Here is a 26,184-nt window from a genome sequence, read left to right on the forward strand (position 1 = left end):
AACTTGCAAAAAAGGAAAAAAAAACTTATTTGACTTGATCCCTAACTTTGCATCTTCCCTTGCAATGAAGCATAGTAACTATGGCACTGACAATAGCTAGTAACTCCATTGCAGCTTCTTAACAGAATTCTTCCATTTTCCTTCTTATGTAAGATTGACATCTAGGGTTTTGAATTACAGAAGAATGCCAGTATTCATAAAGAGAGGGCTGAAAAGAGAGGTTTCGACAGTGTCTCACAATGCCTAGCTGCTGGCTGCAGGCAGTCATGACTTAAATAACACTCTGAGCCTAATCAGGTTATATTATATTTTCATTGTTTTTAAGGGTACAGAAAAGGAAAACCTATCCCATCAAAAGTAAAATTTGACTTAACTTGGGTATTTGGTAGCAGCATTACATCATACAGAATCTGATTGATGTGACTGTTCATTCCTACCTTCTAACTTATAATGTATGACATGGCTGCCTGAGGTAGAAATTTAGATATACAGCTAATTAATCCTTTGACAGAATCTTCCATTTGGAGATCAACGATCTCCTCACAAAACCCTCAAAATATACATTATTGGAAATCAGAAATATATAATTCTTTAGCAAAAGATCGTCTTAGACATTTTGTTAACATCTATCTGCTACTTCTCTCAAGCTATCTGAGACGATACTAGCGGGTGTTTTTACTTTTTTTTTTTTTTTTTTTGCCTGAAGGGATTTATAGATTAATACCGGGATCTTGAATTGAGGCCTTGAATAAATTGGAAGCTGGTGAAGATTCCCGAGAAGGACACGGTGATTTCATATCACTCCATTCCAGTCAGTATTTCATTTCACTTATTTTGTGCTCTGAGAAGATTCAACTGCAGCCCCAAATACACATGCTGAAATAAGCTGCGTAGTTAGCAGAGGCATGTTTTACTATAGTAAAGCTATTTTTTATATAGGTTGTGACTGGTGCATTGGACTGAAAAGTTGCTGCAGGTCACTGAAGTTAATTTGAGAGTACAGCACTACTATTTGAAACTATTTTTCAGCTAAATATATTTCTACACGTCTCCCATCATTTAAGATAATTGTCTCTTTCAAATACTAGGTAGGATAGATAGATGATAGATAGATAGATAGATAGATAGATAGATAGATAGATAGATAGATAGATATGTCTATGTGTGAACATATACATATACATACATACATACACACACACACACACACATACATACATACATACATACATACCATTTCCCTGAAAATAAGCCCTCCCCTGAAAATATTGCAACACAGCAGGAGCCAAGAGGTGACCACGCTTACTACCTCGTGTACCTCAAAAGTAATAAGACCTCCCCAAAAATAAGGCCAAACACTTATTTGGGGTTCAAAAGAAAATAAGACCGTCTTATATTCGGGAAAACATTGTGTGTGTGTGTGTGTGTGTGTGTGTGTGCGCGCGCACGCACACACACACACACACACACATCTATCTCTCTGTCTGTCTATCTAAATGAGAGATCAGCTTTTTCTTTTCATTATCCCAGAATTCCTTTGAATGGATGATCCCAAGCTATACTTTATTTCTTCCTTATTCTCTCAAATCCTTTTTTTTTTTTTTTACTAGATAGTTAGGTTTACCATCTAATTTGATGAAGAGTTCTGGAGAACATCAATATATAAAATAGTTTAAATCAGTCTTTTTCAACCTTGGCAACTTTATGATGTGTGGACTTACCATATTTTTTGGAGTATAAGACACACTGGAGTATAAGATGCATCAAGGGTTTCAAGAAGCACATTTATTTTTTTAAAAAAGTTTTTGCACTCTGCAAACCTCGAAAAATGGCCTCTTTTTCACAAAAACGGGCCCCTTTTTCTTTTTTAAAAAAGGGCATGAATAACCTTTAGGAGGCTTGTAAAGTGCTCCGGGCGGGGGCAAAATTTGCAAAAAAATGACCATTTGTTTGCAAAAATGGCCCATTTTTGTCAAAAAAAAGAAAAGAAATGCAGCACGGATAGCCTTTAGGAGGCTTATAGAGTGCTCCTGGGGGCTGGTGGGGGAATTTTGCTCATTTCTGCCCTCCCCAGCCCCCAGAAACACTTTGAAAGCCTCCTACAAGCTATCCAGGGCCATTTTGGTGAAGGGTGTGGGGTTTGGGGAGGCAAAATATGCTGTATTCAGTGTATAAGATACACTCAGATTTTCAGCCTCTTTCTTGAGGGAAAAAGATACGTCTTATACTCTGAAAAATATAGTAAACTCCCATAATCCTTAAATCAGCATTGCTAGCTGGAGAATTCTGGGCATTGGAAATCCATACATCATCATGTTGCCAAGGTTGAGAAACACCACTTTAGATCCTCCAGTTGGTTTCATAGGCCTGTGGAAAGGACTGCTGGATCTTTTAAAATATCCAGCAAGGTCCGATTTGCTTTTCAGGTTGTAAGCTATATTACTATAATGGTTCTCACAAAGGAGAGGTCTGATTATAATCTTTAATCCGTTCTGCAATGTCCCAGGCTTGTCACCAAGTGACAAAGGCTTTCATGAATGGCAGCAGTGAAGTCAATCGATCTCACCAAAGGGAAGATGGACATACACTTTGCTTTGTCACTTGCTAACTTCATTCCTTTAGCTCAGCAGATGGCTACTCCCCAAGCAATAGCTGTAAGGCATGAATCCCATAAGAGCCACCTTTCTTCCTCTGACTGACATTTTCCTGATAGACATGTAAAGCTTCTTGACAAGGTGTCTAGACAATCAACATGTTAAATATAGGGCTCTCCCACCAGGCTATAGCTGTTGTTTTTGTACAGTTAACAGAAAAATCGAAAGACAAAGAATAGGGCAGTGTATCCATCCTTCCTTCCTTCCTTCCTTCCTTCCTTCCTTCCTTCCTTCCTTCCTTCCTTCCTTCCCTCCCTCCCTCCCTCCCTCTTTCTTTCTTTCTTTCTTTCTTTCTTTCTTCTTGATCGCAAATACTTGTTTTTGGACACTGTCAAAGAATATACTGCAAGGATCTCTTGTCTTCTAAATAAAGGAACTACTGTACAGCCAAAAAAAGCAGCAGAAGCATAAATACAGGTCAATAAATAGGTGTAAGGTGCACTGCTAGTGAGATAGAAGTGGATAAGTAGAGAAAATTGTTGTCGGAAAAAACAGTAAAGTGCTTTTCCTAAAGAAAAGACATGCTCGCATTTTGAAAACAAACTGGAAATTTCATATAAGACATGCAGTGTATAATCCAGAAGTGGTATTCAGGCAGTTCTGTCAGGTTTTGGAGAACCAGTAGTGGAAATTTTGTGTAGTTCTTAGAAAAGGTAAATAGGCTGGCTCCGCCCCCTGCTGCCTTCCAGCTGATCTTCTTTTGTTGCCCTGAATAGGAGAATGGAGCTGGAAAGCAGGTTAGTGGGTGGGGAGGAAATAGGGATTTTGCAATAACCTTCCCCCCAGGATTGGGGAGGAAATGGGGATTTTGCAGTATCCTTCCCTTGCCACGCCCACAAAACCACACCATGCCCACAAAGCTATGCCCACAGAACTGGTAGTAATTTTTTTTTAATCGCACCACTGGTATGATCGTATGCAAGATTATGTGGGGAATGTAAAATAAATCGACCTTCTTCAAATTAAGCTTACGGGCTTCTTAGTGGTTTCATGGGCACAACCATGAGATTTTCTGGAAAATAATGTTAATAAAAATGATATTTTTCTTAGATGTTTTTAGACTCTTCAATCTACTTTACTAGCCTGGTGTTCCCTTCATTCTGCTACAAAGAAGAGGGGATCAACCTATTTTCCAAAGCACCTGGAGGCAGGGAAAGAAGTAACAGATGTACATTCATCAAGAATAGCAATAGCAATAGCAGTTAGACTTATATACCACTTCATAGGGCTTTCAGCCCTCTCTAAGCAGTTTACAGAGTCAGCATATTGCCCCCAACAACAATTCGGGTCCTCATTTTACCCACCTCGGAAGGATGGAAGGCTGAGTCAACCCTGAGCCGGTGAGATTTGAACAGCCGAACTGCAGAACTGCAGTCAGCTGAAGTAGCCTGCAGTGCTGCATTTAACCACTGCGGAGGAACCTAGAACTAAGGAGAAATTTCCTGGCAGAACAGCGAATCAGTGGAACAACTTGCCTCCAGAAGTTGTGGGTGCTCCAACACAAGAGGTTTTCATGAAGAGATTGGACCATTTGTCTGAAATGGTATAGGGCAAGGGTGTCAAACTGGTGGCTTGCAGGCGGGATGTATCACACACAGACCACCCCCACCCCAGCTCCGCAAAGGGGAAAAGTCATAAAACATCACATGATGGCAACTTGATGCCACAAATTGACACCCATGATATAGAGTTTCCTGCTTGAGGAGGAGGATGGACTAGAAGTCCCTTCCAAGTTTGTTATTCAGTTATTTATGTGTGTGAATAGATCTTATAGATGCCATGGGGTTGTTCTCATTCAATCCACGCCTAGTTTCTACTGATTTCCCAAACATTCAATGGAATTCACTTTGTGATTATAAGACTCTTTGAACCCATTTGTAATTATATTTTGAACTTGTTATTTGGTTTGGATGAAAGACTGATAACTTTTAAAAAGTTATAAAATAATTTGGCGCTATTATTACATACGTAGCTTTATCATTTTCTTTAGAAATCAACTCAGACATTTTCAGTGTTTTCATGCCAAGCAGAATTAGACTTCTAATTTTGTGATTATAATAATGGTATGTAATCATTATTTAAGTCTATCTGGGAATTAATGAGACCAGAATGCATTTTCTCTCTTCTATGAATGACATTTAATTGTTAGGAACAAAGACCTTTAAAAGCTCTCCTTCATCCCAATGAGACAAATGTTTAATTTTATTTGATGAGAAGTTCAAACTTTGTTTGACTCACTAAGGCATTTATTAAGTAAAGATGCTCAAAAATTAAATATTCACTTATTCCCCCGTGCCAAAATTGTACTTTTCACTTTTCTCATCATATCTTAACATTTGACAAATGTAGGTTTTATAATGCATCTAGTGTGCTTATGTAGTCCTAACTACCTTTTCCTTTGGACATAATTGGCATACTCCCATGCTCATAATATTTTTTTGGTTCTCCAAACCCACATTAGGCTGACATGCCATAATATGCGATCAATGCAATATATTAACATTCTCCTATTTTCAAAAGGTTGAAGTCACAAGATATTATTTTTTAAAGCCATACATCTGAAGTCTATTGAGAAAGGGAATGGATAACTAAACCTAAAAAGTATTTTCAAACTTTCTTATACAGTAAATCTCCTATTATGCTGTTCATACTCCCCATATGAAGATAGTGGTGAATCACATTTGTCATTCTGGTTTACAGTATAATTATGCCAGGCTGTCCTCTATTGTTTTCTCCAGGTATAGTGTATAACATTGTCTAGTAAATCATATTTCTTTGTTCTCTATCATTTCACTTCATCTATTAACAATCGCCCCATAAGAATTATCAAAGGAATCTTGATTTCAGACCAGAATGCAGGGCATTATAACCTAGCTTAAATGGTCTTAATTTACAATTCATCACCTTCTCCACCCAAAAAACTGTCCTGATTCATTAGAGCTCCCTTTATGTTCTAAATACACAAGACACAAGGGAAAGGGAAAGGAAGACGGTAAATAGAAAAAAAAATTGTGTTATTTAGTTACCCAGATTATTGGGAATTGGTACCAGATTGTTATGGCTTCTAACTGCTGCAATTGGTTTTCGGTTCTGCTCTTTGCTGCCCTCCTCTTTTCTCTTTCTTTTTATACAGTATCTCATGTTTGTTTGTTTATTTAGTTTGTCATTCATGTACAAGATAACAGGAATAAGAATAAACATGAATAAGAACACAGGAAATGGGTACAAATAAATGGGGACAGTAGGACAGGTACGTTAGACAGCTGGTGCACTTATGTGTGTCCCTACTGACCTCTTAGGAATGGGTTGAAGTCAACAGTTGAACTTTAAGACAGTTTAAGGTTAAAGTTATGGGGGTTTGAGGATGTAACAATAGAGTCAGGTAGTGCATTCCAGGCATTGACCACTCTGTTGCTGAAGTCGTATTTTCTGCAATCAGGTTTGGAGCAGTTTACCTTGAGTTTGTATCTATTGTGTGCTCATGTATTATTGCTGTTGAGGCTGAAGTAGTCATTGACAGGTAGGAATTGACTTTTTCTTTCCCTCTTTTCACAGAGCAAAAATGGGTTCTGAATAAACCATTGCAGCCAAGAGAGGTTAAAAGTACAGTACCTACTATGTTTTATATTTTTTACAAACAACTCATATTTATAATTTTCAGGATTTTTGACATGAAAATTCACACTTCAAGCTACTACTTTTCCTCCCTTGGTCCTCCCCTAATTCTTTTAATCTCTTCTCCTTTTCCTCTCTTCTTCTCTGCTCCTCCCCTCCCCTCCTGTTTATCTACATTGACTGTGTGTTTTTGATAGCAGCATTAGAGAGCTCTTTCTAATCACAAATCCGAGCTGAAAATAAGAAACAAGTTGGCTTGTTAACATTAATAGGATAAAATGCTTCTTTGATCAAATGATGCCAAGAATGCAGCCAGGATAAAAAAGGAAACTAATAATGAAAAGAAGCCATAATGAGGTAACAAAATAGCATCAGAAAGCAGACATGTATGATTAGTTAATAGAATAACTACAGATTTTTCTTCTTTTCACTTGTAGCAATAATTCACAATTAATATCCAAAGTAGAGCATACACATTGCAAGAACTTGGTAGGACTTGGCACTGTCTCACCAAAAACAATGGTATGGTTAAACTATGATGTATTTCTTGTAAACTATTCTACATTAAGGCATGGTTTGTCTACTTAAGAAGTGAAGTAGGTGCTCAGATAGTTTGTTTAAAAAACTTTCTGGAAATAAAGTTACTATAAGGAAAAAAAATGGACTTACAAGTGGGAATGAGGATCAAAAGTTGTCAACAAGACAGCATGCTTTGATGTCCTCACTTTCAGCTACCTAGTTATTTCCAAGTTATTCTTGCCTACATCATGAAGAGGTTAATGTGATCTTAATCCCTAAGCGATCTCTTTCTACATTCAGGAGCTCTGCTTTACCAAGTTTTCCAATTGCAAATAAGTGTGAAGATACAAATTTAATCTTTAAAGAAAGGTAAATGTCTATTGAAATTCTCAGCTATCTAGGTCATGGTTGTCTCAAAGGTGCTTTTTCAACAGGCAACTGAACTTTTTAGTTTTTCTTTGAAGATGTTTTGCTTCTCATCCAAGAAGCTTCTTCAACTCTGACTGGATGGTGGGGAATAAAAGGATTTATACTCCTTGCAGACAGCTGGTCATTTGCATCATTTTAGAGGGTCAAGATCTTCTGGAGCTTATTCTGTGTCATCAGGATCACCTGAGTAGGGCAAATGGGAATGGAACCTTCTTGGAACTGTTAAAAGGACTGGGTTGACTGGAGATAGATGTTGTCATATCCCTCCCCTTCTGTTGAGAGAAGGATGCTCAATTTTGACATAAACTTCCCCTTTGAGCCTTCTTTCAAACCAGTGGTCTCCTCTGTCCAAAATGTGGACTTTTCTGTCTTCAAAAGAGTGTTCTTAGTCTTTTAAATGCAGAAAGTTCTTTAAAGATAGCCTTGCTTCTAGAAGTGGATATTGAGCTGGTATGTGGATTATGTTCCCCAGGCTTTTTAAAAAAAAACTATGAACCTTATGACATCATCCAGTGATGACTGTAAGTAGGTGAACTAGTTTTTTATTTCATTAATGCCAACTGACTAAGAAAAGCAATTCCATTAAACAAGATTACTTTGAGTTGTATAATGCATATGTGGGATATTCTATGTTAACAGCTCATTAGGAAGCATATTACAAAGATTTGGCATTATCAAGCAAAGAACATGCATGCACAAATCTGCCTGAAGCTAGACAATTTTGAGTGGGACTAAAAGAAAAACTGCTGACACTGAACACTTGCCCGTGTGTTTTTCTTCCTCAGCAGCTTAACAAAATAGACACCATCCTTCTTCTTATCTTTTGTTGTGACAATAATTTTCCATATCTGCCTTTTTTTCCCCCTTCAGTGGAATTGCACAATCAGGGATTGAAGCCTTTCACAGCTCTAACATGAAGTGTAATGGAGACAAATGACAGTTCACTTTTTTGTGCTACTGGACATTTATAATTACTATTGCTGGCATGGAAAGATTAGTCTAGAACTGTTCTGAGGCAGGATAAAAATGACTGTGAGGATCTATTACTTTTTGTACAATTTTCTATCAGGCAATAATAGTTTTCTTATTTTTGTTAACATGATTTTATAATCTACATTTATGTCCTAGGTGATAAATTTAGGAAATAATTTTGCAAAATGGTACTCCCTTGGATTGCAAGAAAATCAAACTAGGCAGTCCTAGAGGAGATCAACCCTGATTGTTCTTTAGAAGGCCAGATCCTGAAGATGAAACTCAAATATTTTGGCCACCTAGTGAGAAGGAAGGACTCCATGGAGAAGAGCCTAGTGCTGGGAAAGATTGAGGGCAAAAGAAGAAGCAGATGACAATGAAGTAGCTGGATGGAGTCACCGGAGCAGTAGGTATGAGCTTACATGGAATCCCGAGGATAGTAGAGGAAGGCCTGGAGGAACATTGTCCATGGAGTCGTGATGGATCGGACATGACTTTGCAACTAACAACAACAACTCTTAACAGACCCTAGATGGGGGTGTAAAACTCATGGCCACAGGCTGAATGCGTCATATACCGGCCATGCCCACCCCCATTTTAATGAAGGGGGGAAAGTCACAATACATAGCGATAGCAATAGCAGTTAGACTTATATACCGCTTCATAGGGCTTTCAGCCCTCTCTAAGCAGTTTACAGAGTCAGCATATTGCCCCCACAGTTTGGGTCCTCATTTCACCCACCTTGGAAGGATGGAAAGCTGAGTCAACCTTGAGCTGGTGAGATTTGAACCGCCGAACTGCAGATAGCAGTCAGCTGAAGTGGCCTGCAGTACTGCACTCTAACCACTGTGCCACCTCAGCTCTATCATCATGTGATAACAATGTGAGAACATGAGTTTGACACCTCTGCCCTAGATTATTGTTATGACAATTATTAGGTACAACACTTCTTTCAAAATAATTGCTAATTAAAAAAAAGACAACACAAAGTAAACTCAGACAAAGGAAAAGAAAAAGGAAGGAGTGACTAGAAAGTTGAAGAAGGAACAAAAAAGGAGAAAGAGGAAAAAAATAAGAAAAAGAGAAAGAAATATTTTAAACAGTGACTTGCAAACTTCATCTCAATAAATACATGTAAAACATAGGAAATATGCAGAACATTGGTTTTTTGAAATGATGGCAATATCACGGAACTGAGCCATCTCCATTTGAGATTAATATAATTTTAAATTCTATTTTGTTTTGTTTGTTTAAAGCTGTTTAATTTAGAAAAGAAATAAATGAAAGAATAAACCTTTTTATAAAAAATATTTTTGTTGAAGAAATTGAATTAAATTGCTTAAACTTAATCACCATGTTACATGTTTAAATTTTACATGTTTTAATCTTGTTAGGTCTGTCTCTCAGTGGCTCTTTCTTCAATCAAATTTCCCTAAATCCAACGAGTTTCCATATATTCAGAAATATTGTATAGCAGTTTTTTTTTCTTTTGACTTCATCTTTCTTTTTCTTTAATTTCCTTTGGTTTCCAACATGATCCCATTCATAAGTCTTTTTGCTTAAATTCCTCTAGATGGAGTTGTTCTGTCCCCCCCCTGCCCTTCACGGCTCTTAACTCACAGCAAGACAGGCAAACTTAAAAGGACTTTTCTTTATCAGTTCACAGTTCAAACTGGCTTCAAGCCCAAAAAATAACATAAATACAAGTCTTTGACCAGATAACGTAATGAAAACAAATCTTTCTTACGGCAACTCAATTGGAAGAAAACGAAAGCAAAACACTTCTTCCAAAGTCTCTATGAATCAGGGTTACAGACATACAGAGCACTTATCCAAGTGAATCTTACATAAACCACAACTGATGATCAAACAATGATGTACAAACCAAGGCACGCACGAAGGAACGTTGACTCCAGCGACTAGGGCATGGCAGCATCCGTCCTTTTATCTCCAAACTTGCTTCTAACCAGCCCCAGCTGCATAAAGAATCTTATATCCCAAAAAGACTCACAGCAGACATCTGCTGAGTCACAACAGGAGTTGATCCTGAAATCCTAGTGCTGAACTCTGCCAATCTTCCTCTCGCTTCTCAAGTATTTTTCAACCTTGGCAACTTTAAGATATGTGGGTAGGTGGATGTCTGGTCCCAGAACTCATGGGGAATTCTGGGAGTTAAGGTCCACATATCTCAAAGTTGCTCAAGTTGAAAAATGTTAAAATATTCATGACTGGGAGAGACATGGGAACAAGGTCAGCCAATGAATAGGCATAGCAACTAAGTCAGCCAATGGGAGCTTAAACAGATCTGGGTCTGTGCAGAGAATTGAAACAGAAACTTAAGCAGTCTGCTGCTCTGTGAAGTAAACTAGCAGTCTTTCTGGGCTTGTCTGCTGAAATGAATCTAACTGCTTGTGTTTGCCTGTAACTCTCCTGCCTTATGTTTACTTGGAAGAACCACCTGTTGGTATTGTGAATTTATTCATTTATTCTTATGTATATAACAAAGTTAAAGAATCCAACTGCATCAGTTATCTGTGTGTGCTTCTGGATTTGAATTTATGCAACAAACTGACAAAGAATATTGCTTTGGAACTTCTCAGCAATATTCTCAATGAGAAATTTCATAACTTCAGCATTTCTCTTTTTTTTTTTTGCCAAATCCACTAAAAGCTACATTAATATTCCTAAATTTTACTATACTTCTCCACAGCATTTTATCTGGGGGGGGGACCCCCTATAAATATGTTCTTAACAATCTTATATGTACTTCCTGGATATCAAAGCACAGTGAACCTAATACAACTTAAATCTAAATAAGTATAAGCATTTTTCCTCAATCAATAAATAAAAAAGCAATATTTCAAACAGCTTTACATATATGCTAGTGTAAGTTCCTTACAATTTACAGTAGCTTACAATTTAAATGCTGAATTCCACATGTCAGAAAATTGTAAGAACTTATCTGCTGTATTTATCTTATCTCCATTTTAAAGGAATTTTGCAATTATTTATTTACTGCTGTGATACAGTTTCTGTAGAAATTGGGATAAAAGGAAGGCCTCCTAACTTTGAATGTAGTGTATTAATTCAAGAATGCAATAAAAATCCCAGAATGCGACTTCCGGGGGGGCGGAGTCTGTCGCCGAGGAGGGCTCAACCGAGCTCATCTCAGAGATCTGGTCTGTATATCTAAATAAGATCATAGATATCACCCCTTTTTGGCTATAAAGGGGCAGGGAGTAGCTCTGTGTGCTAGGGTCTATTCGTAATTCACAGCCTTTCTCTTTTTTTTTGGCTGTGGACAGAGATTAGATCCAGCATAGCGGAGCCTTTATCTCCAGCCAGTTCTTCTCAGCTGCCTTTTTTTTGCAGCCCTAGACAGGCGATCCCCCCCCCCAGGACAAAGCAAAGTTGTTTGAAGCTAGGATTAATACGGGCGGGTCCCACCCCTGTGAGATTTATGCTTTTATTACTATCTTAAACACCAGCACCATTTGTCTTAGAGGCTTCTTTGTTTAAACGGACTTCAAAATGGCGATTTCTCTCCGTTGGTGATTGATAGGGGAAGTACTTAGCCGGTTTTACCTTCCTGCAGACCGCTCCTTAACAAAATATATATATTTTTTTTTTGGAAACAGAGGGGAGCGAAAGCGTTGTTTATTTGTTTATTTATAATGGCACCCAGGTCAAAATCGAAGCGTCTCTCTACAAATGTGCCTAAAGAACCTATGAATGAACTTAAAGAATTTACACTGGAATCGCAGCCCTTGTCTCCTACGCCCTCTACTGGAGAATTCTTAACACAGGAATTTTTCTTTCAAATGTTTAATGATTTTAAACAAGAAATTAAGGAATTTGTATTGGAGCTATATGGTGATTTAAAGTCTAAAATTGACCAAATGAAGGCGAATACGTTTGCAGCCGTGTCTGCCCTGTCAGATTATACCGCTGAAATAGAGAATAAATTGGAAAGCTTGGAGGAGGCTAATTCTAATTTGACTACTAATATTCAAATATTACAAGAAAAAATTAGAGACACTCAAGAACAGCTCGTTATGATAAACTTTAATAAGAAGGCATTCGCAATAAGAGTCAGAGGATTCCGTGAAAAGGAGCAAGAGAATCTGAAACAGACCTTTGTTGAAGCCCTCAGCCATGCGGTGGGAAGCCCGGGACTTAACTTTGATTGGCAGATTCGGAAAATCTATCGCCAGAATTCGTTGGTAGCGGAACAGCGACAGCTCCCAAGGGACATAATTATATATTTCTCCACAAAAGAATCTAGAAACGCGATTATGCAAAAGTTTCATAATAATAGTTTGCGAGTTGATGGCCAGGATCTGATTGTCTTTAAAGAAATACCACTCCAGATGTTAAAGGCAAGAAGGGAGTATACTTTCCTAACTAAACTGCTTAGAAATTATCAGATTCAATATAAATGGGAGGCCCCAGCCGGTATTACGGTCACATTTGAGAATCAAAGATTTCGTCTCAATTCTGTTTCGGAGGCTCGAGACTTCTATTACAAGATCTTGAAGGCGGGGCTTCCTGATTCACTTGGAAAAGAGAAGAGACAAGTCAAAGGAGAAGGCAAGCAACGGACCACATGGCTGCAAGATGGAGGGGGTAGCTTTTCCTCCCTCGGAGAAGCAGAAAAGCGGAGATCGAGGATTTAGACATTCTAAATTACTCGCCAAAGTTGTGGATTGAATGGGGGTTTGCGACCTCTCTCCGGTAGAAAAAGCGGAACTTATTGGTGGGGTGATACTGAATGTATATATGTAAAATGAATGCAGAATGATTTATGTTGTTTAAATTCTGTTAGAAGGGAAAGTTGGATGAGATTATTTTAAAACAGAAGGTAAACTGATTCTTGTTGAAAGTATTATTTGAACAGGTGGAATGATCCATGCTAATTAATTTTTATTAGAAGGGAAAGCTTGGTGAAATTATTTTGAGCTAGATTTTAAACTAATGTCTGTATAAATTTGATAGTGGTAAATATCAGAGAAGCAAGGGATGAGGGTAAAATGCATGCGGAATGATTTACGTATATTGGTGGGGTGATACTGAATGTATATATGTAAAATGAACGCAGAATGATTTATGTTGTTTAAATTCTGTTAGAAGGGAAAGCTGGACGAGATTATTTTAAAACAGAAGGTAAACTGATTCTTGTTGAAAGTATTATTTGAATATGTGGAATGATCCATGCTATTTAATTTTTATTAGAAGGGAAAGCTTGGTGAAATTATTTTGAGCTAGATTTTAAACTAATGTCTGCATAAATTTGATAGTGGTAAATATCAGAGAAGCAAGGGATGAGGGTAAAATGCATGCGGAATGATTTACGTTGTTTAAATCCTATTAGAAGGGAAAGCTGGTCGGGATCATTTTAAGATAGAATGCAAACTGATTTTTGTGTAAAGTAATACTTGATCCATGCTGCTTAAAGTTCACTAAGAAGAGTAAGTTTGGTTAGATTATTTTGAATTACTGTTTGAAAATAAGGTTAAGAAAGATTATTTACGCTGTTTAAATCCTATTAGAAGGGAAAGTTTGATTATTCTTCTGTAAAGCAATATTTGAATATGTGGAACGATCCACGCTGCTTAAATTTTACTAGAAGGGATTATTTTTGAGCTAGATTGTATATTGATGTCTATACAAATTTGTATAAATGTTTATCTGAATACAAGGTTAAGGAAGAGGAACGGGAGAGTCTACAGGAGGTCTGGGTAAATAACAAAGAAGCAAGAGACGAGAATAAAATATAGATAGAATGACTTACACTATTTAAGCATAGATAAAGATGGGGGGCTGAGCTTAACACAAAGAGTTCTTTTTTTTTCTTTTTTCTTTTCCTTTTTTTCTTTTTTGTTTTTCTTTCCTTTAATATATTACTTTTATTTTTAATCCATACGAACATAAGATACTTTAGATAGAAGGCAGTGCCAGGTGTGGGCCCTGGGAAGTCGGGAGGATTAGGGATGGGGATCTATGGGGGGTGGGTGGGTGGGTGTTAACATAGTCTCAATAAGAACAAGAATGCACTTATATACGGTTGTTCTTTTTTTTTTCTCTTTTCTTTCTTTATATTTTTTTTCCCTTGGTTTATTTTACTTTTTATCAGATTATAATAAACAACACTTGAATAAAGGAATACACCAAGGAGGGAGGTAGAGGGAGAGAAGAGGGAGGAGTAAGGAAGGAGTAAGGGGAATGTAAGGAGGGTGTGTTGGGAGTAAGGAAGGTTTGAGGGGAAAGGGAAGTAGGAGGGGAGTGTTAGAGGGAGGAAAGGAAAGTTGGAGGGGGTAGATGGGGTGTATGGAGGATGGAAGTGTCAGGTGGGGTTGTGAATGATGAGTTCTGTTTTCTTTTTTATTTTGTTTAACTTTTTTTTTCTTATAGCAAATACCCTGTATATAAGTGATTGTAAAATGGAATGTGAAAATGAATAAAATATATTTAAAAAAAAAAATCCCAGAATGCTAATATTTTATAGTCCTTTTTGTATCCCTACATCAAATGGAAGACTATATCTGCTTGTTACACTCACTGGTCATGCATTTTCAATTTGAGCAAATCCAGGTTCCTTAGAATATACATTTCAAGACAATATGAAGCTAGATCAGAAAGAAAATATTCTCTTTTTTCCCCACCAGCTTCATAAGTCTTTGCAATCTGTCTTCTTTCTTTCCAGTTCCTTTGGATCAAAATAATTTATCACTCAGCACATTATAATATATTACTTTACAGGGCTTAATATTCTTTTTTTACTCCTCTTTTGTTAGAAACCTATTTTTTCCCCTTTTGTAATGTAAACTACAGTGGAATTAAGACATTTACTACCCATTAAAGCATTCAAACAGAATATTTACATCAAAATATGTTGAACCTTCAAATGCACAATGCAAATTACTTTGATGTAACAGGATTATGTGGCAGGATAAAATGTCACCAACCTTCCAAAGCATTGTGAGGTAATTTTGTGATTGAAAACTAGTAGCTTCTTTGCCTATTGTTTTAAAGCTTTTTATCGTGGAAAGCAATATTTTCATTTTTTTTGAAGAGTAACATTCAATATTTCCTGAATGATGAAATATGTAAAAGTTATTAGTAGTGTTGCCAAATACAGTATGTTTTCTGCAACAGCATGTTTTCTGTTCATATTCTCCTCACTGATATACCAGCCCTAAATTGTTCTCTTTCTCTTTCTCACTCTCTCTCTCTCTCTCTCTCCCTCCCTCCCCCCCCCTCTCTCTCTCTGTCCTGTTCTTGCTTTCTTAACTCCTTAAAGGCATCTAGGAGTCAGCATCTAATCCCAGTTCAAGAGCAAGATAAAGTTTCTCTACCTGCAAGCAGGAATATAAATTTGAGATTTTGGACTGGATTCAGTTCCCCACTTCTTTAAGAAAATGGTAGAATGCACAACATAACAAGGAAGAAATAGAGTTTAAGGAACAAGAAGGTTTCTGGGCAGTCTGATAAATATGAGCCATTTCAAATAATATTTTAGAAGCTAATATCTTGTTTCTCTAAGTAATAACAGAATGACTTAATAAATTGTCAGAGAACAGGATTCATCAAGGAATAAGACTCTTTCAAGAGTTTCTGTACTTATTAATCACACTGAAGTGCCATTAATCTGAGTTGACATAATACACACGGCCTGACCTTTGCAAAAGGAATTCCATGAATAAATGTTTGCTTGTGAAAGAAAATGAAGATATTTTAACTTACAAACTGTATAACTTATGGGAGGCACGAATGTTAGTCTATTTAACAGCAACAGCAACAACAGTAACAACATCAAAGTGCCTTACAGTAATATTGAACTTTAACAAATTTATTGATGAATGCAGAGGGTAGAGTCTATTTTATCATACTCAGTAAACTAAAATGCATGAAAAATTATGTCATCATTAATACATTAGGCACTGAGCTTCTGCAAGGTTCTAAGTGTACATATTAGAAAATTCTTCCTTTTTATCATGTCAGGAAAAAATAAATAAATGTTGTCTACAAAGCATTTCCCCCCAATTGGTAGCTTTGAGGTCTTAAAAGCAAATATTTCAACTAGGATTTCCCACCATCAAGTCTGGAGTTAAAATAACTTATATAACATGTTAAACTCTGCATAGAAAACACGTTTCATATCATCAGGAAGTAGATGGACCAATTTCATTTTAATTTATTTTGCTATTTTGAAAACAACAACAACAAGAAGAAGAATGTTCCTTTATAACACCAGTCTCTGAGAATTGCAGGGGATGAAACAAAATAACAGAGCTGGAAGACACTTTGGAGGTCTTCTAATTCATCCTCTTGCTCAGGCTGGAATCCTTATCATATTTCAAAAAAAAGTTCGTCCAATCTCTTCTTAAAAAACTCCAGTGTTGGAAAACTCATAACTTCTGGAGGCAAGTCATTCGACTTATTCATTTTTCTAAATGTCAGAAATTTCTCCTTAGTTCTAGTTGGCTCTCTCCTTGATTGGTTCTCATCAATTACTTATTTTCCTACCTTCAGGTGCTTTGGAAAACAGGTTGGTGTCCTTTTTTTGGTGGCAACCCCTGAGATCTTAGACACTGCTATCATGTCACCACTCATCCTTCTTTTCATTAAACTAGAAATACCCAATTCCTGTAATCCTTCTTCATATGTTTGAGCCCCCAGTCGCCTATAGATTCAATACATCTATTTTATCTATCTGCTCTCAAAACTGTGAAAACATTACTATGGGTAACTTACAAATGGAACTGGACCATCTGTATTTCAACTGTAGCAAGCTGGAGTGGATTTGGATTTTCCAAGACTGATGTTGTTTTATGATATCTGAGAAGAATGCACTCAGCCTCATAGATGTGGAGCAAGGGTGGGTTGCTGCCAGCATTACTGCCGTTTTGTTGCACCCCCGCGCATGCACAATTACCCATAAATAGTTCTGTGCATGTGCAGAACATAAAAATAATTAAAAACCCATGCCATGCTGACCAGGGAACTGGTTTGGAGGTGTGGCAGGCCTGGGTCACTGCCGGTTCCAGCGACCCAGGCCCGCAAACCACTACCCGTTCCAACCTCTGGTTGGAACCAACCAGCCATTTTCATCCTGTGCCAGCTTGTCACGCTGAATTCTCAATTCCCACCACCCTTGTGTACTTTAATAAGCCTTCCCTCCATGTTGCTTTATACATGTTTCTCATTCATGCACACCTGAACATGCATGTGCAGTGAGAAAACTTCCAAGTTTACACAATGTCCTCTGCTTATAGCTTTGAGATAAATGCCTCCCAATGATCCTCCCAGAACATCCCTGAAGCAGTCTACTAATGAATTAGGCAGGGCATTCTACATAAGCAGAATAATCCCGAACTACCAGACATGGTCAAGAACAAAGAGGCAGTAGAAAGAAATACAAAGAACGCCAGTGCTTGCAGCTCAAGGCTGGTCAAAATTGCATGTAGGATGATCAACTGGCTGGTTTAAGTATCCCCTAATGAAATGTGAGCATCTGGAATGGGAAGATAAGAGGTAGAAAAAGGCTAGGAAACACTGCGGAGACGAGCATGTGCCCAGAGCATTGCAATGAAAGAATCCTCTGTAGCTTGGTCTCTAACATAACACACTGTCTCTAATGTATATATTATATGCCGAACTCTTACTTTATAGACAAGTCAGTTCAGCTAAGAACCCATTATACTGAACCTATTGACATATGTAAAAGTGATGTATTTATCTGAATGGTGATTGTTTATATTTACCGTATATGTTATTAACTTATGGTATTCTTATCCTAACTCGTTTTTTTACCTTTGTTTTATTTTCTTTCATATAGTTGCAATTAATAAACTACCACTACTACTATTACTACTACTAATACTCTGTAAATTGGTATCCATTTTTTATTCCTTCGAAGTCCAATCGTGGGATTCACTGACTGGCTCTGTTGATCCTACAATATATAGTACTCAACCTAAGACTACAACAATCCTTCGAGTTTTGCCAACCCAACTCTGCCCCTACAGTCATATGATAGTGATCTGGGCAATTGGCAACCAGTTCACATTTATGACCAGTTGCAACTTGCACCCCAAGATCAGATGGCAGCAAATGTAGCTTGAAAGTTTCTGGGTAAGCTTCCCTCACCCACAGAATCACTCCCAAGCACGCTCATTTATACACCTTCTGTCACCTTTATGTACCTTCCTCAATGTATGACATAGTTCCCCCACCTACTCCTAGCCACATCCCCATCAGTGGTGGGTTGCCAATATTTTTACTACTGGTTCAGGCACCTGTAAATAGATACCAAAAATGGTCGGGGTGTCTTTTGCTTTGATCTGTAGAAAACTGCAAGCAGTGGTGGGATACAAATAACTTAACAACCGGTTCTCTGCTCTAATGACCAACTGGGTAGGTGTTGCTTGGTGATCATGTGACTGGGTGGGTGTGGCCAACTCAACATCACTCACATTGATGGGCCTTCGTCTTAGCTGTTACAATGTAATAAGGGTTAACCGGAGAGGCAGTTTCTGTAAGCAGGGCAATAATGATTGGGCTAGAAACAACACCAAAATGTTTTCTTCCTGCCTTCCTTGCAGGATTAGCCCTGTAAAGTGGAAAAAAACAAAGGGACATTTCTTCCAACAACTGGTTCTCTGAACTGTTTAGAAAGTTAACAACTGGTTCTCTCGAATAGGTGCGAACTGGCTGAATCCCACCACCGACTGCAAGATATAAATAATAAGGGATGGATGGGTAGGTGAGTTGAGTGGAGAGAAAAGGAAGAAGAGAAACAGGGGTCTGTACTTAAATGGAGCAAAACATGTGCAGAACCATCCGGGCGGGTGGGCAGAGCCTTTCGCTGCCATTACTACCAGTTTGTCTGATCCTGGCTGAAACGGGAGTAACCCACCTCTGTTCCCCATGCACCGCCTCCACACTGTATCATTTCCAGAAATATATGTTTTCTCTTCCACCTGGCAGTAATCATTTATGTCCTGCTAGCCTGGACATATCATTTTCTTTTGGCTTCCCCACTGATATTGCCATTGGAAGTTGGCAGAAAATTCCATCACCTAATAATTGTGTGATTCATTAATGATAGCAAGCAGAATTGCAGGCATTATCATCTTTATGTCATTGGAGTTTATGTCTGCATCACTTAGTAATGGAAATTGCAGTCCAAATTGTGGTTGTAAGTCAAGGGCTCCTCTTGGTATACAGTATATATATGCAGTATATACATGTATTCACAGATGGGCCTCAACATACGAGCACAACTGAGACAGGAAAATTTGTCATTAAACAGTGCATTATTCAGTGAGGAGTCACATGTTAGCCATTTGCAATATTTCCTGCAGGCTTCCCCATTGAATTTGCTTATCCAAAGCCAGTTGTGAACTGTAACTGTAACTGTAACTGTAACTGTTATAAATATATGCAAAGTGCTCAAATCTTGACGAATGTGTATGTATGTATGTATGTATGTATGTATGTAATGTATGTATATATGTATATGTATATGTATATGTATATCTATATCTATCTATCTATCTATCTATCTATCTATCTATCTATCTATCTATATCTATCTATCTATCTATCTATCTATCTATCTATCTATCTATATATCTATATCTATATCTATATCTATATCTATATCTATATCTATATCTATATCTATATCTATATCTATATCTATATCTATATCTATATCTATATCTCTATCTCTATCTCTATCTCTATCTCTATCTCTATATCTATATCTATATCTATATCTATATCTATATCTATATCTATATCTATATCTATATCTATATCTATATCTATATCTATCTATCTATCTATCTATCTATCTATCTATCTATCTATCTATCTATCTATATATATATATATATATATATATATATATATATATATATATATATATGCATACAGATACTCATGTACTTTCACATATTGGTCCTGGATTCTCAATACATTTGAACTCCAAGAAAGACATTAGGGAATCAGACAAGCTATCTTTCAGTGCCAGTCTTGAGATTTATTTTTCCTATATTTTACATGTTCCTCCGAAAAACTCTCCTTATCAGATATACTTTGTTTGCAAGGTGAAAGAAAAGCTTTTAGGGAGAAGAAAGGCAAGACAATGATGGGTCTATATTTTAATACAGAGGAAGAACTTTTTTTAACTGAAGAAGAAACACACAGGCCCAATAAGCTAATAACCATATTTAACAACAAATAAAATATACAGTTCCTAGCATTTGTACCTGGCAGAGCCCTAAAAGTAAATTTTGTTTTAGTCGTATTGATTGAAAGCCAAAGATAAGAAGTGTTTCACAGCTCACTGGAAGGACACACGAGCTGAATGCAGAAGGTCACAGATTCAGTCTCTGACATCTCCAGGTAGACCTAGAAAATCTTCAGCCTCTGACCCTGATGAATGACTGCCACTGGGCTAGATGGATCATTGGTCTAGCACATTGCTATAAATCTCTTTTCTTATCACAGGTAGCAGAGGAAAAAGAGCTTGCTTGCATATTACAAGGACCCAGAAATGGGAGTATTCATTCTGAAAACTCTATTTTAGCAGGTCACAAAGTGAATCCTTGTCTGTCTATCTGTCTGTCTGTCTGTCTCTTTATCTATCTATCTGTCTGTCTGCTTGTCTGTCTGTCTGTCTCTGTCTCTGTCTCTATCTCTATCTCTATCTCTCTATACACACACACACACACACACACACACACACACACACACACACACCAAGGGGGCTCCCTCTGGTAAGGGGGAAATCCAACATTAGAAATTACATTTGGTCCAGACATTTTCCCCCTATAAATCAATACCTGGGCAATGCCGGGTTATCAATTAGTACATTATAAATAATAAATCAAAGGTGCATATTTTTTTTCCAAATTTGTTTTAAAATACTGCAAATGAGCAGGAGCTATATTCTCACTCCTGCACCCCCTGAAGTACCATTTTTGACAGCACATCTGAAGCTCCTAATCACTTCAATAAATATCACTAAAAGAAATTCAGATGGGAGCTTCTTATAAACAGTGGTAATTTCGAACTAAAAAACCTTAAGGCTGGTAGAATTCAGATTAACAGATTAAAAGAATTGGAAGGGACCTTGTAGGTCATCTAGTCCAACCCCCTGCCCAAGCAGGAGACCCTACACCATTTTTGACAAATAGCAGTCCAATCACTCTTTGGAAGCTTCCGGTGATGAAGCTCCCACAACTTCCAAAGGCAAAGCTGTTCCACTGGTTGATTGCTCTCACTCTAAGAAAATGTCTCCTTATTTCTAGGTTGAATCTCTCCTTGATCCATTATTCCTTGTCTGGACTTCAGGTGCTTTGGAAAATATGTTTGCCCCCTCTCAAATATTGGAACACTGCTATCATGTCTATCATATCATGTCATGGCTCTTTTTGTTCTTTTTGACTGATAGGGATCTTGGAGTCCTAGTGGACAACCATTTAAATATGAGCCAGCAGTGTGCAGCAGCTGCCAAAAAAGCCAACACAGTTCTAGGCTGCATAAACAGAGGGATAGAATCAAGATCACATGAAGTGTTAATACCACTTTATAATGCCTTGGTAAGGCCACACTTGGAATACTGCATTCAGTTTTGGTCGCCACAATGTAGAAAAGATGTGGAGACTCTAGAAAGAGTGCAGAGAAGAGCAACAAAGATGATTAGGGGACTGGAGACTAAAACATATGAAGAACGGTTGCAGGAACTGGGTATGTCTAGTTTAATGAAAAGAAGGACTAGGGGAGACATGATAGCAGTTCCAATATCTCACAGGTTGCCACATAGAAGAGGGAGTCAAACTATTCTCCAAGGCACCTGAGGGTAGAACAAGAAGCAAAGGGTGGAAACTAATCAAGGAGAGAAGCAACTTAGAACTGAGGAGAAATTTCCTGACAGTGAGAACAATTCATCAGTGGAACAACTTGCCTCCAGAAGTTGTGAATGCTCCAACACTGGAAGTCTTTAAGAAGATGTTGGATAGCCATTTGTCTGAAAAGGTATAGGGCAGTGATGGGCAACCTTTTTGGCGTGGTGTGTCAAAAATCGGCAAAAAATCGAGCATAACTCACGTTGTGTGTCACTTCGACAAAAACATAATTTTGCGCAATTTATAGTTTAAACTACAAAAATGTATAATTGCAATATATAATTGTATTTAATAAACCAAAAACAAATTATTTAACATACCTGCTTAGTAACTTCTTTGTTCATTAGTCGATTTCGTATGTTGCCCTTGATATTATTGAACTTGTTTGGGGTGCCGTGAACCAGGGCTGTGGAGTCGGCTGCTTCCAGCTCCACGTCCTCATCAACATGCCGCTCCAGCCCGCCCCTGCTATGAATATTCCTAGTGACGCGAGGGTGAAGAATATGAATATTCATAGCGGGGGCGGGCCGGAGCGGCATGTTGATGAGGACGTGGAGCTGGAAGCAGCAGACTCCACAGCCCTGCCGTGAACTGAGATAAGTGAGGGGGAGGGCGAATTCTTTAACTAACCAGGAGTAGACTCTCTGTGCCGGCCTGACTGGAGAGAGGCGCGCACTGTTCCCGCGCTCCTCTCCTGTGGGTCCTCCCCCGCCGCGCTGATGACGTGTGTGCGCACGGCACGCACGCCTTACCAGCAGCCCCTGCACTCAGAAAGGGGCGGTGGCGATACAGTAAGTGAGTGTGGGCGGGGGAGATCACACGTCCCGCCCCCCGTTCCTCCAGCACAGATTCTTTCATCCTCGGCGGCCGTGCAGGAGCCGAGGATGAATCGCAAGAAATCCTGTGCGTGTCACCCCAAATGGCTACGCGTGTCAGCACTGACACGCGTGTCATAGGTTCGCCATCACTGGTATAGGGTTTCCTGCCTAAGCAGGGGGTTGGACTAGAAGACCTCCAAGGTCCTTTCCAACTCTGCTATTGTATTGTATTATATTGTATTGTATTGTATTTTTCCTTTTTTGTCTCTTTTGTATGTCATAATGTGTTTACACTGCTTGGATTGTACATTTGAACTCGGATGGCCATATAAAGCCTTCACTCTAAGCTAGAAAGTATCCCAAGTGCATCCCAGGGGCAATTGTGTCACACAGAATCCTGGGCAACACTGATTTATGGTTTGATCCATTTGGGTTTATGGTTTGATTCAGTCAGTTTCTTACATTATTAAGGTTTGTGTAATGCAAATAGGATACATTTAAATTAAAATGCAAATTTTATAAAAAATATTTTCTCCCAGCAGTCCAGAAAGATGGAATGATATATTATAACAGATGTTACTAAGAATGTCATGTGTTCCCAAAGCAAGTGTAATTCAGCTAATTCCAAACAGCTTGTATACGCTCATCTATTCTCTTGTCTCATCTTCTAAGCAGAAGTTAATCTTAAATTATGTAACACTTCCCAGATAAAATTCATTCAATTCTTACATAATTAATGTATTTTTTGATTTTCCCAGTATAGCCTTTGTATGGATGTCTGGGCATCTGTCTGTCTGGTTGTCCATCAATCTACAATCATTCATTTTTTTCAGAGCTGGATTTGTTAGCTTTTGCTTTCAAAAATTCTCTCTCTGTCTCTCTCTGTCTCAATCTGTCTCTCTGGCTCTGGCTCTGTCTCTCTCTTTCTTTGTTTCCTCTCTTTGTCTCTCTCTCTTCCTCCCCCCCTCTCCCTCCCTTCCCCCCCCTCTGTTGGATTTCCCAAATACATGTAAACATCAACTCATACATTTTCAATTTTGGTTTTCAGTAAAAACTACACACTAATTCCATATGAATGTATGTGTTTCAGTATAGAGTACAGATATACTTTTCATGAAGAAAAAGTGCAAAATATTTACTCTTGTTTGCACAAAACAGAAAAAGTAAATTAAAAATACAGATTTAGTAAGAAAAATCTAGCAAGTGGGTCCAACAAATGATGTGCAGAAATGGAGTAACCATTAATTTAAGAATCATTTTGTATAGCGTTTATCTGTGTTTTCCCATGGAGAACACAGATGTTTAAAATTAAGGAAGTGTTGTGAATAGAAACAGACTGCTGTGTTCCCCATATTATAATAATTCACTGCCATGTATTAAGGACTTAAAGATAAGAAAACAACAACATGGCTATGTTTTAAGCCAAGTACCTATATATTTGTATCTTTTTGTTTTTATCTTAAGTTACTTTCTAATGTCATGCTTGATTTATTAAGTGCCATCAAATCATTTTCTACTCTTGGCGACTACATAGTTAGGTAGATTATGGCATTAGAATACCTTTTCCAAGGTCTTTATAGCTGCTCCTCCAATTGCTAGTCTGTGCATTATTTCTTGACTTCTTGTTATTTCTTTGTTTCCTTCATGATTGATCCTACAAGGCAGATGTTATCCACCATTTTACTATCTCCTTTGTCAATTCTTAAGCTGGCTGTTCTACTTGTTATTGTTAGTTTGGTCTTCTTCACATTTAATTAGTCCATTGTTGTTGTTTTTTCATTCTGCTTCTTAATTTTTGTTATTTTGTATTTATTAGTTCATCAAACATGTACAAGATAGCAAGTATAAATATAAACATGGATATAAATGAAAGAAATGAATACAACTAGATGGGGACAGTAGGACAGGGATGTTAGGCATGCTGGTGCGCTTATGCACGCCCCCTTTACGGACTTCTTAGGAATGGGTTGAGGTCCACAGTAGATAGTTTAAGGTTGAAGTTATGGGGGTTTGAGGATGTAACAACAGAGTCAAGTAGAGCATGACCACTCGGTTGCTGAAGTCGTATTTTCTGCAATCCAGTTTGGAGCAGTTTACCTAGAGTTTGTATCGATTGCTTGTCCATGTATTATTGAAGCTGAAATAGTTGTTGACAGGTAGGGCATAGCAGCAGACAATTTTGTGTACTGTGCTTAGATCGTAGGAGGAGGAAGAGTACTAGACGTTGCTTCCATACTCTCTCTGCCTTTGTATGGACCTTTAAAAAACCCATAGCTGTAAGATTTGCTTTCATTGGTCAACTTCTTAGACTATACCATTCTGTACCATCCAGAAAAAGGGCTCTTTGCTTTGATTAGTAGATTTCCCTTGAGATTTGAAACAAATATTTCCTGATGTTTATTGACAGTGAAATTCAACACAAAAAGATTTAAAAGTGGTACAATCTATGACTATTAAGCAGAGTACCTGGATCCGTTTCAGGCCCAGATACAGCACGGAGACAGCATTGGTCGCGTTGGTCGATGATCTCTGGCGGGCCCAGGACAGGGGCTGTTTCTCTGTCCTGGTCCTATTAGACCTCTCAGCGGCTTTCGATACCATCGACCATGGTATCCTACTGCGACGACTTGGGGGTTGGGAGGGGGGGCACCATTTTACGGTGGTTCTCCTCCTACCTGTCTGATTGGTCATAGTTTGTGTTGACTGGAGGGCAGGGATCGACCCTGAGGCACATCACTTGTGGGGTGCCCCAGGAGTCGGTTCTCTCACCCCTCATGTTCAACATATATATGAAACCACTGGGTGAGATCATCCATGGTTTTGGTGTACGGTATCATCAATATGCTGATGATACCCAACTTTTCATCTCTACCCCAAACCACCCAAATGATGCCCTCAATGTGATGTTCCAATGCCTGGAGGCTGTGCGGATCTGGATGGGGAGGAACAGGCTCAAGATCAATCCTTCCAAGACTGAGTGGCTGTGGTTTCCATCATCCCAATTTGTTTCCGTCATCTTATTCCATCTTTGATGATAGGGGGAGAAATTTTAGTCCCCTCAGAGAGGGCCTGCAATCTGGGCAGCTTAGTTTAGAAGAACACCTGATGGCCGTGACCAGGGGGGGCTTTTACCAGGTTCACCAGGTACGTCATTTGCGCCCCTTCCTGGATCAGGATGCTCTGTGCACAGTCACTCATACCCTCGTCCTTTCTCGCCTGGACTACTGAAATGCTCTATGTGGGGCTGCCCTTGAAGAG

This window comes from Thamnophis elegans, chromosome 11 (assembly GCF_009769535.1).
Source record: "Thamnophis elegans isolate rThaEle1 chromosome 11, rThaEle1.pri, whole genome shotgun sequence".
Lineage (NCBI taxonomy): Eukaryota > Metazoa > Chordata > Lepidosauria > Squamata > Colubridae > Thamnophis > Thamnophis elegans.